Here is a 14,630-nt window from a genome sequence, read left to right on the forward strand (position 1 = left end):
GTCAGTGCACCAACAAACTGTCATGTTTGTTGGTAAATTAATGGAAAATGTTGGCAAATTATTGGGATTAATGGACTCAAAGGAGGTTGTCCAGAGGCCTTAGTGTTCGGCTGATGGTTTTCATTTTCAGTATCTCTTTGGTCCTGCCTCACAGACTGGGTTGCTGCCATCAAACAAGTGTTACAGGCCAAGCAAGTTTACAAACCATTTAAGTGCGTTTTCAGGCTTTGTGCCAAAACGTCTTTACAGATATTAAAGTCTTTGAAATTTAAATGACTCCCACTAATCTTGTTTCTTTTGAAGTTTTTTTGGTGTCTGGAGACTCTTATAACCTAGAGGGCATACTGTTGGCTTCTTTATAAGGAGCTTCTGGATTTGTGCACGGGAAGATAACTCTCTGCACTGATGTCCCCTAGCCAATGTGATAACCTTGCTTCTTGTTAGGCTTTGGTACCTCACTTGTGTTGAAAATATTTAGATATTTCCATTTAAGACTGCATCATTTTGACACAGTGTCATGTGTCAAACCAGAAAAAAACTCCTGAAACAACAACTGATTGCATGAAAGTTAAGACCAAAAGACCTAGTTAGTAGTCCGAGGAGTTGCTGACAGTGTTCTATGGCAGTGAAGGAGATCTGTATGTTCTCATCAGGAAATGATGACATTGCCATTCCTATTTGAAAAAAGCATGGCTTTATATGCAGCTAGGAAACCCACCTGTGGTCTAGGTACCAGTTTATACAATGTCTTTATTTTATACCAGAAAAAACATAATTAAAAGGTTTCAGCTTCCCTGTTTTATTTTCAGCTTCATCTTTGATAATGTGGGCCTGTTGGAAGTAGAAAAATGCTATCACCATACAAGAATAGGATGTGTCCATTAGCTATTGTTTCAGACTCTCTGGAAACTCAGGCAGAATCTCTGCATCTGTTTCACTCCATGTTATGACAACTTTTTTTCACAACTATAACATCATTTGTTTTACACAAAAGCTAAGACACTTGAAAACAGTTTAGAGATTTGATATAATCCCTTAGACGGAAGTCCACACATGCTTAGGGAAACACTGTGACCTCTTGCCAGCAGGTGCAGACTGGAAGAAAAAACAAAAGCTTCTAACTGGTAGGCCACAGTGGTTTCTGTTTGGAGAAGATGGGAAAGAATTTCTGCTGTCTGTTTTGAACCTTTTTTTGTAGCTTTTTCCTCTCTCTCTCTCTCTCTCTCTCCCTGTTTTCTTTCCCCCCTACGATTGCTTTTTGGTCAACACCAAAGGCCTTTGTGAAAACAGCTCATCTATTCAACAGACCTTATTTTGTCCCCTGTTTGTTTCTCTTTCACTCTCACACTTCCACCACCATCCTTGGGCCCAGTACCAGAGGCAAAGTGTGAGTAGGCATCAGTCAAGAGCAAGGAAAACCCATCTGTGCCTTTTGGCCCTTACTTGTCAGGTCCCACAAGCAGGTTTGTCCCATCCAAGATGAAAGGTAAATCTAGCAGCCTTTGTCACTGAGAAAGGGAGAAACCAGTGACCCTGTGGATCTCTCACCCTCCCTTCTGCTTCTGGAGATGCCCTGGGACAGTCTGTCCCTCTCCCCCCAGATAGAGGAACATTTGGGGGACATTGCAGGTGTTGCAAACTCCTTCCTCCATCTCTTTCATGCTGGGTAGATCTGTTCACATTGTAGGGGGCTCTTGTTGCAGGATTTCTCTTTGAAAAGGGGTTCTCAACCTTTTTCTTCTTGAGACCCCCAACATGCAATAAAAATTCCTTGGCCCACCTGTGCCACAACTGTTTTTCTGCATATCCAGTAGCTTAAAAGCCAGGACTGGCATTAGGGGATATCAAGCAGGGCACAGGCGTCCCCCCCGAAGCTGCTTTGTTCAGCCTGTGGCTTCAGCCCCACATGGCAGGGCTTGGGCTTTCTGCCCTGCGCCCCAGCAAGTCCAGTACTGACCCTGCTCTCTGGTTTATTTTGGCAGACCCCCTGAAACCTGTTTGCGGCCCCATAAGGGGCCCCGGACTCCTGGTTGAGAACCACTGTCTTAGATGAAACAACAGCCTTCAGCCCCGCTGCATGCACGTCCACTTGGCAGCTGGAGAGGGGACATACCAAATGAGTGCAGCCACATTGTACAAAGGGCAAGTTGAAGACACTCTCTTCCCCCTTTTCTGCAGTCCCCTCTGCGACCCTGTTCCTGCCCAAATGCACAAAGATTCAATTCTGACTTGCTGCCAGGCTATGAATTACGGAGTGCTGTTTGAGGCTTCTCATAATCCAATGCATTTTCAGTAAGGAAGTAGAGAAAAACAGCATGCACTCAACACAGACGCAGTTGGGTCCCGCAGTAACAGATGATGGAGGAAGAGTCATGGTGGCAGCAGGAATTACTGTAGCAGCACTGAGGTCCAATAGCTATACTTGCTTGTTTCAAGGACCTTTGAGGAAGGGGTTGAGCAATGGAGAGGGACAAACTGGTGGAGGAAGGGGATGATCTTGCATGCTTGGTGAGGGAATCTCGGAAGCTAAGGGGTGAAATAGGCACCTTCCTTTTCCTCATTGCTGTGTGTATGCTTCTTCCCCCCCCCCACCAAAATACATTCTGGTTTTGCATTTAGAAAATCTAGTCACCCTAAATGTGCCATAACAAGTGCAATTCAGTGTCTTTTACAGCGGGGTCTCTCGCTGGAAGAATGCTTTGAAAGGGATAGTGTTTCCTTGAAATATGGAAAGAATCCTATGACAAATTATTCAATCAACCTGAAAGCAGCATTTCTGAGTGTGAATGGGAACGGTGGCGCAACTAAAACGATCCTGCCTCTGGGGAGAAAAAGGCCAAATCAGAGACCAGCAGCTGCATCTTCACTTTGAGGTGAAAACCACAACATGATTATTCAGCTAGCTTTGTGGGGACAGTGTTTCTACAAGCAGAAAATTCATATAGCTGCTGCTCACATGCCTAGCCATGCGCATAAGCATCAGGCACTGCTGCTATGCCATTATGATCAGTGTAAGGACCTTGGGTAGGTTTTTTAAATCAATATTTCTTGGAATGATATGACCTAATGTGGTGTAAATAAAGTACCTACTAATTAGTTATTTATTATAAAAGGTATCCTGCAGTTTAGCATTGCCATTCAGTTTATGTTGTGTACTTGAATCACTTGTTGCTTCTGATACATGTTACTAATTGCCCATTGTTTAGTTACCCTTTTTTCTTTAATTTCTGCACCATAATTAAGAGAACTTTAGACCGTGTTAGCGCTTAGACTTCTAATGATATTAGTTTCAGAGGAACAGCCGTGTTAGTCTGTATTCGCAAAAAGAAAAGGAGTACTTGTGGCACCTTAGAGACTAATATCTGGATTTAATTACTAAGAACCAAGGGTAAAGTTCTGTGATTACAACCCTTCGCATGTGCATACAGGGGAACTGTATGCACTGTTATTACTAATAGGTCTGCATGGCCCTTGAAAGCACAGCTCCCTGTCCTGAGAAGTTTACAATATAATTTCCTGAAAACTAAAGTTGGTTGGGCATTTTTGTCAAAACCAGAACTTTTCATGGAAACATTTTTGTTTTGACACAAATTTCACTGGGAAGATTTCTCAGGTCCAAGGTAGAGTTTCTGGTCAAAGTAAGAGACCGCTCCCAGAATGGGCCAGAGAGAGACTGATGGTTAGGGCACTAACCTGCCTATTCATTTTGTGGTTTCCACCTCAAATCAGGTTGGGCAGGGACTTAAAGCTAGGTCTTCCACATCCTAGGCAAGTGTCTTAACCACAGTGGGTGGGTGTGGGTGAGACAGAGAGATATTGTTTGGAGGTGGGGGTTGGTGCGTGAGAGAGAAAAAGTTAAAAAAGTCTTGGTGTCCTTCTGATGCAGAATGAAAGGAAATGTCAAAACCTTGATTTCTTGCTAAATGGAATTCTGGTTTTCTGGCCAGCCCCAGTCAAAACAGAGTGAAAACAGATGGGGGTGGGGTGAGGAATTCAACAGGGAAGAGTAATGATAATTTGTATTTTTTGTATCTTCTTGCTTCCGGATTTGTTTGGGGAGTTGTGCTTAGAGTTCAAAAGGTCAAGTACAAGAATACGTGTAGATGATGTTAGCTGAAGAGAAAGTTAGTGGTGGAAAGCCAGCCAAACCAAGTGAGTTTTACAGGATGATTTGAAATATGAGAATGGAGTCACTTGGAAAATAAATTGCCAACAGAATACAAGAGCCTTAAGCATAGATGTCTTTTAATGTAATTAAATAATGATTTTAGAATGACCTGTGTTCCACTCTACTGCAAATAGATTTTTTTTTTGTGTTAATACACGTTGACTTGTGTTTTCTGACCCATAGCCTGACTCCTTAATCCTTACTGCCACCTAATATTGAATTTGGTGTCTCTAAATAGTCAATCTCCATCTCTCCTTATTAAATCTCTATCCTAGTGAATGGAGATAAAAATTATTTTACCTGTTGCATAAAAATACTATCTTTAAATGGTATGACATCTCAGTATTTAATTTTTTAAAAAGACACCCATAATGTTGTTTAAATACAGGGGGAAGGGTGTTGTATTTGATATTCACAGCGGTTTTGTGATTTGCCAATAGTTTTGTTCTCTTGGGATGAGGGAATTTTTCCTTGAAGGTTACAAAGCCCCTGTTAATGCAACCACACAATGCTGTTCTGAGGAGCTGCATTCATGAGTTACACATCTGCCTGCTTTTTGTTAAGCTCTGCAGGGGTCAGTATAGTGATATAAATTATTTCAGGCTCTTTTAATGTAGAGCTGACCTTCTACTCTATATTAAACAGATGACTGGAACCAGAGAGATAGGTCAGCATGATTGCAGTTAATATTTGTAAGTAGCTCTATGCCTTTGAGATAGAAGGGAATGATCTTAAATGTGAAAATGTATCCTGCAATTATAGAGAGGATCAAAGGGAGGCCAGCTTGTGCTCAGACATCCTTTCATAACCTTTCAATCACAAAACTAGAATAAATCAACCTCAGTGGACATCTATTCAGTTCATGTATTTTAAGTAGACAATAAGTATTCCACTGAAACAAAGCAGTGGAAAACTCACCCTCATTGTAACTAAGGGATAGACTACACACAAATTTGCACCCATGTAACCAAATTGATTATCTAAATCAATTTAGTGATTTTGGTATGTTGGGGTGGGAGATACTTACTTTGGAATAGAAGTGGCTAAAGTCAATTTTGCTATAACTAAAATGTAGTAACAAATAAACTTAGTTACTTCAATTTCAAAATAAGTGTTCTCCACATCAAGATTTGCACTGGAATAACAAGAGGGGGGAGTTAAAACCACTTTCTTTGGTGATTATTTTAACTCCCCCTTCTTGTTATTTCTGTGTGTGGAGCTGCCCTAAGTGTTAATTAGCAAGGAAATACTGTAAACAGAGTCAGGGAAAGGTCAAGTTAAAAAGAGTGAATTATAGTAAAAAATGCAGGGTGAATACTCTAGCTTTTGAGCTATCAGAGCACAGCTATCTAGAGCCTTTTAGAAGATGTTTCCATACCATTGCATGTAAAGTTTGCAGCACCAAATTGGGGAAGCTACAAGGATTCTTCTCCTAGTATTGGGCTGCTACAGTAAACCTCTGTTTATGCAATCTAAACTATGTTACCAGTACCTGAGGTAACCTTTTTTCTAAAGGGAGCTTAGTTGCTTAGTAGTATGAGAGACTTTTTCCATTGGACCATATGAACTGGAACCATAAACTCACTGAACATTAAATCTCACCAAATGAGGGTAAATCCAGCCTCATCCTCGTATCCACTCATACTCCACACCTGAACATAGTCATTATATGAACAACATACCTTCATATTTCAATGTCTGTACTTTGATCCGTTAACCTTTTACCCCCAATTGGGGATATTGCAGATTATGTATTCCTTACGCCATCCGATCCTAAACCAAACTTTGCATCCCTTGATACTCTGTACCTTATTCCCTGATGAGCAGAAATGTCTACTCTTAAACGCTGTACCGTTTTGTTTTTATTTTAACATCATCTTAATAAAATTTTTAGGCCATGTCAACCCTGGCAGGCTAAATAGAGTTTTTAAACTATGTTTAAAACTGGTTCAGATAACACTGTACTAGCTCTATTGTAGATGAGGGACCGTAGTCTGAAGGCTAGTAACTCAGTCATTTGGGCCTTGTTTACATGAATATATCATGAAGCAATAGTGGGAATACTGGTATAGACTAGGTGCCAGTCTTCTTACCACCGTATTCTATCAACAGGGAATACCAGTGGCAGAGATACACATCCGGGACCGTAGAAAGTTCAAACTGACATTAAAAGATTCTGATAATTGTTTTAAGGTTTGGATGCCAGTCACCATTAGAACTGATTTTAATAATCTAGGGTACTAGTTTATCCCCTTCTCTTGTTAAACAGATCTTAACTTCCACTCAGACAGGAAGGACCTCAGTTAAATGTCTGATATGAAGGACAGTACTCGCTTGTGCTCATACATAATGAAACACTTAAATCCTGATATGGAGTTCAGCTCACAACTTCCTAAGATAACAAAACAGCAAATGGACAGATGAACACTAGCTCTCAGTTAGAATCACCTCTTCCTACCCAGGGAGTAGGAGTAGAGACAGTGGTCGCATCAGGCAAGTTGTTAAGGAGAGAGCCTGTGAAACAAGTCTGGGGGTTGAAATTCTGACAGCTTCATGGGACATAACTGAATTTCATTTCATGAGTCATTAAAATAATTCCTAAATTCTGAGCTCCAGGAAGAAAGGCATTTAGGTTTTTTTCTCTGAGTAATTTACATTTCAGATTTCTCTCCCGTCACTGATGTGCCTGAGCAGCTTCTAGTCATGAATCACTCCTGTCATCTTAAGCATATTTTAACACTTCTAATGTGCTTTAAAAGACAATGCTGTAAAGCAAACAGTCTACACTGTTTGCAACACCACTCTTTCCCTTCCTCCATCCCCTCCCCCTCAGACCCAGAACCTTTTTAAATTTTGATTTTAGAAGCTAGGGCACAGGGGAATCACATACAGGAAAATATGCCGAGATACAAAAAGTTGTATCATAACGTTACATCAGGTTCACATGTAAAACACAGAACAACTGTTCGAGTGGCAGAAGAGTTAGTAGCTCTTCAAGTGCTGGTTCCCTTGATATGTTCTGCACGTGAGTGCGTATGTGCTCCACGTGCCTGAGACTAGACACGTGGAGCAAGTGGTGTCACTTGGTCTGCATCTGCACAGTTGCTCCCTTCATGCTGTGGACCAAGGGAATAATGGGTGGCATGCACTGACATCTCTCCAGTTCCTGCTTATTGTCACATAGCCCAAATCGGAATCCTCTGTGCGTGCTAGAATTTTTCTCTCTTTTCAGAAGCTGTAAATATATATTGTAAATAGTTTTAGTCATCTTAGACTTAGTGTTTTAATGGCTAGTATAGTTTCTTTAATGACAGGTTTCAGAGTAGCAGCCGTGTTAGTCTGTATCCGCAAAAAGAACAGGAGGACTTGTGGCACCTTAGAGACTAACCAATTTATTTGAGCATGAGCTTTCGTGAGCTACAGCTCACTTCATCGGATGCATTCAGTGGAAAATAAAGTGGGGAGATTTATATACACAGAGAACATGAAACAATGGATGTTACCATACACACTGTAACGAGAGTGATCAGGTAAGGTGAGCTATTACCAGCAGGAAAGAGAAAAAAAAAACTTTTTGTAGTGATAATCAAGGTGGGCCATTTCCAGCAGTTGACAAGAACGTCTGAGGAACTGTGTGTGTGTGGGGGAAATAAACATGGGGAAATAGTTTTACTTTGTGTAATGACACATCCACTCCCAGTCTTTATTCAAGCCACTAGCCATCACCTTCAGCCCCCACCTAAAACCTCTCCAACGCATCATCAAGGATCTACAACCTATCCTGAAGGACGACCTATCACTCTCACAGATCTTGGGAGACAGGCCAGGCCTTGCTCACAGACAGCCCCCCCAACCTGAAGCAAATTCTCACCAGCAACCACACAACAGAACCACTAACCTAGGAACCTATCCTTGCAACAAAGCCCGTTGCCAACTGTGCCCACATATCTATTCAGGGGACACCATCATAGGGCCTAATCACATCAGCCACGCTATCAGAGGCTCGTTCACCTGCACATCTACCAATGTGATATATGCCATCACGTGCCAGCAATGCCCCTCTGCCATGTACATTGGCCAAACCGGACAGTCTCTACGTAAAAGAATCAATGGACAAATCAGATGTCAAGAATTATAACATTCAAAAACCAGTTGGAGAACACTTCAATCTCTTTGGTCACTCAATTACAGACCTAAAAGTGGCAATTCTTCACAAAAAAACTACAAAAACAGACTCCAACGAGAGACTGCTGAATTGGAATTAATTTACAAACTGGATACAATTAATTTAGGCTTGAATAAAGACTGGGAGTGGATGTGTCATTACACAAAGTAGAACTATTTCCCCATTTTTAATCCCCCCCACCCCCGACACACACACACAGTTCCTCAGACATTCTTGTCAACTGCTGGAAATGGCCCACCTTGATTATCACTACAAAAGTTTTTTTCCGTCCCACTCCTCTGCTGGTAATAGCTCACCTTACCTGATCACTCTCGTTACAGTGTGTATGGTAACACCCATTGTTTCATGTTCTCTGTGTATATAAATCTGCCCACTGTATTTTCAACTGAATGCATCCGATGTAGTGAGCTGTAGCTCACAAAAGCTTATGCTCAAATAAATGTGTTAGTCTATAAGGTGCCACAAGTACTCCTTTTCTTTTTATAGTTTCTTTAGTTCCTCCCACCCTGGTGGAACTTCTCCTTGTGAAGAAGGAATATGCAGAGTCCCGGGGTTTCAGAACAGTATCTCTTGCTCCGTTCCTTCTCAATCAGCAACAAACTTTACTGCCTTGGGGAGGCTCATGGCTGCTAAGTGCAGCATCTGCTGCTCCTTCCCTCCCTGAACCTGTGAGGAATGAGAGCTGTGTCTGTGAAAACATCTCACAGAGAAGGCCATGAGACCACAGTTGGATCCAAGCTGAGGAGATTCTCCTGTACATTAGCCTCAGACTGTGAGCAGTGCCCTGCTGAGCACAAGCTCCAGAACAGAGGCCAGATTAGTTATGTGTAAGAAACCCCTCTCATGAGAGTAGGGGATGTGATCACAGGCATAAGAAAGGATCCCTGTCCAGATGTGCCTCTAAGAAAAATGATCCCTCCCCATGTTGGTCCAAGTCAGGTGAGTCCTTGTGCATGATCCTAAGGAATTAAGTCCACATAAATCTTCCCCTCCAGGAAGGGAAGGCGCAAAGGAAAGAGGATCTGCTGGTACTGGCTTCATCTTGATCTCACAGGCTGAAAGATCAGCACCAGCTGGTTCTGACTGGGAGTTCTATGATGGACCCATTCAATGGTTCTGGTACATTCCGGATAAGATTCTCAGAGTACCATGTCACTGGACACACCTAATCAGCTGATCCTGACAGAGGACATTTTTGCCTTACCTTATCAGTCTCCTCGCCTGTTGGGACAGTCCTCCTCAAAGATGTTTCAACACCAGAATAAACCACCATGAGGAGGAGAGGATACTTTCCCACCATGACCACAAGCTGGAGCATTCTTTCATTGGGGCTGACAGTACCGCTGGTAGAACAGGAATCTACCTTCTCTTTGGCTGAATCTGTTGTTCCAGACAAACCTTTCCCCCTAAGGGAAACAAGTCCAGACAGAACAAACTGGAGGTCTTGGAGCTCTCCTCCTCCTGGTTACAACTACCCAGGGGACCGTTGGTACCCAAAGCCTTGGCTGCACATCCTCACCCTTGTCCGATCCTTCCTATTGGCCCTAGTGGGCTCCATGGAATCCATATACTAGATACTCTCGGATGCATGGAGGAATCACACTGCCGCTGTCAGAGTCTGCAGAGGAGGAAGTCAAGCCCGATCTGCCAGTCTCAATGGGTGTGTCATCCTCCTCACCAGTTGAGGCAATTGCTCCATCATCCCCTTTTCCACCTGATGACCACAGGCAGTACCAGGAGCTTTTGCAGAGGGTGGCAGCTGAGCTCCAGATCCCTCATGAGGAGTCCCATGATACTCAACACAGCCTCTTGAACATCCTGCAACCCTCTGGCCTTAATAGGGTGGCCCTCCCAGTTAACTAGGACATTTTGGAACCCACCAGGATGGTGGGGCATACCCCTTCCTCCTGTGCTCCTACCCTGAAAAAATGCTTTTTCATTCCAACCAAAGGGGTAAAGTTTTTATTTACACACCCAGCCCCCAACTCCTTAGTGGTGCAGGAGGCTATAGAGAGGTCTAGGACAGCATCCCAAGTCGACTCCAACTGACCAGGGCTTTAAATGCCTTGATCTTCTGGGAGGAAAGTATTTTCATCAACCAGCCTCCAGTTGCAGTCTTATGAGGAAATCCTTCATCAGGAGGTAGAGGCTCTCCTTCAATGAGGGCCCATAGAACAAGTGACATCCCAACATCCAGGAAATGAATTATACCCCCCATTTTTCATAGTTTCCAAGAAAAATGGAGGTTGGAGACCTATTCTGGATCTACGTCAACTAAATGTCTTTATTCACAAAGCAAAATTTTGCAGGGTGATACCAGCATCAATAATTCCCTCCGTAGAAGAGAACACATAGTTTGTGGCTCTCAACATGAAAGAGGTTTACTTTCATGTGGATTGTCACCAGTCCCACATAAAGTTTCTCAGATTTGTGGTAGTACTGGAGCACTACCAGTTCAGAGTCTCCCATTTGGGCTGGCAACAGCACCTAGGTTCTTCACAAAGGTTTTCTTAGAGGTAGTGGTCCAGATGAGATGCAGTGGCTATACCATTTTCCCATATCTGGATGACTGACTACTAACAGGCAGATTGAGCCAGTAGACCCAGTTGGCGACTCTATTCTTACTCCACCTTCTGATAGCATTGGAGATCTGTGTAAACAAAGTAAAATCCATTCCGACTCCCACAAAAACTATAGATTTTATAGGAGCAACCCTAGACTCATTCTCTTACTTTCCTATAGAAAGTTTCAGGCCATGAATAGCCTGATAACTCAGTTCACCCTCAGACTTTGTATCACAATCACAATTTGCATCTCTTTTCCTACTAGTCCACATAGCTTCACATACATACATAATGTCATTCACCTCCATTGTCTGCAAACCTGGTTTCGGTCTGTTTACTCATCAGACAGAGACAACATAGATACCAAGGTAACCATTCCCCAAAAGGTCAGAACCTCTCTAGTGGGCAAAACTGAAACAGGTGCGATCAGGAGTCCCTTTCCTTCCACCCACCTCTGAAGCAACTCTAATTATGCATCCCCCATAGGATGGGGAGCCCACATGAACAATCACATGGTCCCCCGGGAAGCCAAAATGCATACCAGTCTCTAGGAGGTAAGGACAGGTCATCTAGTCTGCAACACATTTCTGCTCCTTATTTGTTCCATCACATCCAGATAATATAGAGCGGAGCAAAATCTCTTCCTCTGTCCATAGAGGCAGTGAGTTTATGAAACTAGTACACCAGAAACCACATCACACTCTTGTCAACATGCCTACCAGTGTTCAGAACTCTGGTAGACAATCTCAGCAGGCACTTATCCACAGATCACAAATGGGAAATACACAATTCTGTCTTCAACAAAATTTTCATCCGGTGGGAAACACCATGTTGGGACCTGTTCACTTCCGAAACAAACAAACAAATTCAATCTCTCCTGCTCCAGAGGAGCATTAGACAGAGACTCTAGGTGTTATGCCCTTCTTTTATCCTGGACAGACCATCTGAGGTACACTTTACCTCCCTTCTACCTCAGGTTCTGTGGAAAATTCACTATGTCAGGGTCAATCTCATTACACCAAATTGGCCCAGACAGTTTTGGTTTCTGGATCTCTTACAAATGTTATCCCATTCTCCTGTCAATATCTGTCCCTTTCCAGATCTGTTAACTCAGCAGAACAGCAGGATCAAACATCCCAACCCAGATCCTTTTCATCTCAGCCGGTATTTGGATGGGCATCAGACCTAGAATATTCATGTTCAGAGGCCATCCAAGCTGTCCTCAATGCTAATGCTTTCTGGTGGAAACTCTTCTGCTATCTAAATGGAGGCATTTCTCTACCTGTACACAACATAATCAGTTATCACCAGAATCAGCAGGTAGTCCTGCTATTGTAGGCTATCTCCTGTCCCTCAAGATTTCAGGACTTTCTATTAGTTTGTTGCGAGTCCACCTGGCAGCAATCAGTGCCTTAATCCCCTGATGGAAGCCTATTCTATCTTTACTCACCTGACCATGATTCAGTTCCTGAGAGGTTTAATTAGTGCCTTTCCACTCATAGTCCACTTTGCAATGATACCTCAACCTGGTACTCTCAGTTCTTACCACACCACTCTTCGGAGTGATGACCACGTTGTTCCTTGTCACACCTTTCCATGAAGGTTGCCTTCTTTGTTGCCATCACATCAGACAGATGGGTGAGCAAGCTGGGAGCACTCATGGCTGACCTGCTGTACACCATATTTCATAGGGAAAAAGTCTCCCTTCATTTGCACCCAAACATTCATCCCAAGATAATTTCTGAGTTTCACATGAACCAACCTATTCACATACTGGTATTCTTCCCAAAACCTCATGCTTCCAGCGAAGAAAAGAGACTGCGTTCCCTCAACATCAGACAGGCCTAAGCTTTTTATCTGTGAAGACCGAAACTGATTAGGAAAACATTGAGGCTATTTGTTGCTATAGCAGAGCAATTGCAATGACAAACATCTTTCCAGAGACTCTCTAAGTGGATCTCTGGATGTATCTTTCTTTGTAATCAGTTGGCATGTATTTGTCCACCAGACAAGGTGGGGGCCCACTCTTTGAGAGCACAAGCAACCTCAACAGCATCTTTTTGAGAGGTACCTATGCAGGTCATTTGTAAGGCAGCTACCTGGAGTTCCAGCCATACCATTATGAAGAGTTGCACCTGAGTTTAGGCCTCTTCTGCAGATGCAGCTATGGGGACAGCAGTACTACAGACATCTATACTAGCTGCATCCTTGCACCCTTCTCTTGTTTAAATACTGTTTACAAATCACCCACCACATAGGGACCAGCACTCGAAGAAATGGAGGTTTCCTGGGGTTCTTCAAGATGTGTGGTCCATATCTGTATTTGACTACTCTGCCCTCCTTCCCCTCTGCTTTGGATCTTCTCTGATTCCAGGTAAGAGAAGGAACTGGAGAGGCGTAGGTCCTTGCCAACCTTTATGCTGTCAGTCCAAAGCACAAGAAGGGCACCTGCCCAGGTGCAGTCCAACAGACACTACTTGCTACAAATCTCCAGTCTCAGGACCATGGAGTGCATGCATACCAAGTTTGGAATACAGATAGAGACAACATATCTTGAAGAACTTCCTGTTACAGTAAGTAGTCTCCATTTATATGAAACTTGTAAATTTAACTTAAAAGTAATTCACTGTAAGATGAAAAGGAGTACTTGTGGCACCTTAGAGACTAACCAATTTATTTGAGCATGAGCTTTCATGAGCTACAGCTCACTTCATCGGATGCATACCGTGGAAACTGCAGCAGACTTTATATTCCTTTATGAAAAAACTTGTACAGATACAGACAGACATCATCTTCCTTTGATCTCTGTGTGTATATAAAGTCTGCTGCAGTTTCCACGGTATGCATCCGATGAAGTGAGCTGTAGCTCACGAAAGCTCATGCTCAAATAAATTGGTTAGTCTCTAAGGTGCCACAAGTACTCCTTTTCTTTTTGCGAATACAGACTAACACGGCTGTTACTCTGAAACCTGTCACTGTAAGACAGCACCCTCCACATCCTAATAATTCACTTTGCATTTATAATTTGAATGAAATCAAAAATCCACAAAGCAAAGCTCATTCTTACTGTTATCTGAAAACGATATGGATTGACACAAACCCATGAGTTTGTCCAGGTTTCTTCCAAAGTTGTTCTATAGCTTGGAAATGGTGAAGTGATCATGGTGATTAACAGTTTTCTATTTCTGTAATGTTCAGGATTTTTTGTTTTGTTTTTGTTTTTTTAAGTAGATGGCAAAATTTCTCATGCTGTTAGAGATATAGGGTATGGCTACATAACACACTAGACCCGATCTCTGACTCCATTTTAAGCCCAAGCCCCATTTCTATCCACACAGGAACCCTTCTGGACTCAGGCCGGTGGACCCTGCTAGAGGGAGGGTCAGAGCCTGAGTTCTGTGATGTGGGTATTTTGCAGTATGGATGCAGCTGAAACCTGAGTCACCAGACTTGGGTCTGGAGAGTCTGCCAATGCTAACCTCCAATCTTCTGGGGCTGAGTTTGCCAGCTCTTTCATCCCCAAACTTCCCACTCACTTTCCAGGAACTGGAAGCAACTTCTTGGTTCAAATGCAGCTACTTGGCATTTAACCCTTCATTACCATGTGGACTGCTCAACTGGAAACAGCTAAACCTCTTGTGTACTAGCGTGGCCATCACTAAGAAGAAGTCCTGCATCAAGCACACTGCTAGGTGACCAGAGGAACACAGCT

At 42.9% G+C, this 14,630-nt stretch overlaps 1 pseudogene; it reads right to left on the reverse strand.

Moving 5' to 3' along the window:
* LOC144930532 (uncharacterized) overlaps nt 1–14,630 on the reverse strand; it is a 256,857-nt pseudogene that overhangs the window by 235,020 nt on the left and 7,207 nt on the right.

The sequence above is a fragment of the Lepidochelys kempii genome, chromosome 4 (genome assembly GCF_965140285.1).
Source record: "Lepidochelys kempii isolate rLepKem1 chromosome 4, rLepKem1.hap1, whole genome shotgun sequence".
NCBI lineage: Eukaryota > Metazoa > Chordata > Testudines > Cheloniidae > Lepidochelys > Lepidochelys kempii.